This window comes from Cynoglossus semilaevis, chromosome 16 (genome assembly GCF_000523025.1).
Source record: "Cynoglossus semilaevis isolate Cse_v1.0 chromosome 16, Cse_v1.0, whole genome shotgun sequence".
NCBI lineage: Eukaryota > Metazoa > Chordata > Actinopteri > Pleuronectiformes > Cynoglossidae > Cynoglossus > Cynoglossus semilaevis.
In genome coordinates, this window is record NC_024322.1 from 15,329,850 (window position 1) to 15,330,775 (window position 926).

The window sequence follows — 926 nt, forward strand, 5'->3', positions numbered from 1 at the left end:
GGGACGCGTGGCCCCCCCCCCCTCCACCGCCCCCCCCCCCTCCATCAAAAGAGTTATGAGCGCTCACGTTGGGCTCATAACAAATAGCAGGCTTTGCACTTTTATCAGCAACGCTGTGACCCTCAACGCCGTGACCTCATCATTAATACAGGAAGGCCAGATGATAGATCAGAGCACGGTTCAGTGGAGCAGCGGCTAGCCTTGGGTCGTTCATCACAGCGGTCCTGTGGGGACTTTAAAGGACGCTCGGGGACTGTCACATTTGTTTTAGCACTTTTGATAATGGTTTCCTTTGAAAGATAACAGACGGGGGACGGCGTCGGGACCACTTTGATCCCATCGTTCTGACCCGATTGGACACGAAGGTGAAGAAATATTTCACAGTTTGACGGACGGGAAAATATATAAAGACGAGGAAGAGGGGAACTCAGAACTTGGCTTTTGGCACCGATTGTGCTTCAGCGCCACCTCTGTGTGAAATCTGCTTCAGGACAAAATGAATATGAAATGTAAACAACAGGGTCAAAGGTCAACATCTGTGACGGTTCAGAGGAACATCAGTACTCGCGGCACGGGGATCTGCGTCTTCCCAGGTTCAATGAACGCAGAATACAAATGCAGCAGTACCAGTACTCTGTCAGTACGGTACCCAGTACTTCATTCAATACTTGGAAACAAATACCAGCTGTGTAGCAGTCAGTCCGTGGTTACAAGAGCAAGAGACGGAGAGACACTGATGTGTCAGCCAAGTGGACAAAAGAGGCAATTACATCTGACTAAGTCTCTTTTTTGTCATTGGTTGTTTGACAGCATTGTGTGTGTGTTCTGCTGTAAAAGCTCTGCTCACTTTCTGTCCAACAGCCAATGGCAACAATGAACAAAGTTGAACTGACAGCAGCTGACGGAAAGGTCTGGTACCGATTATA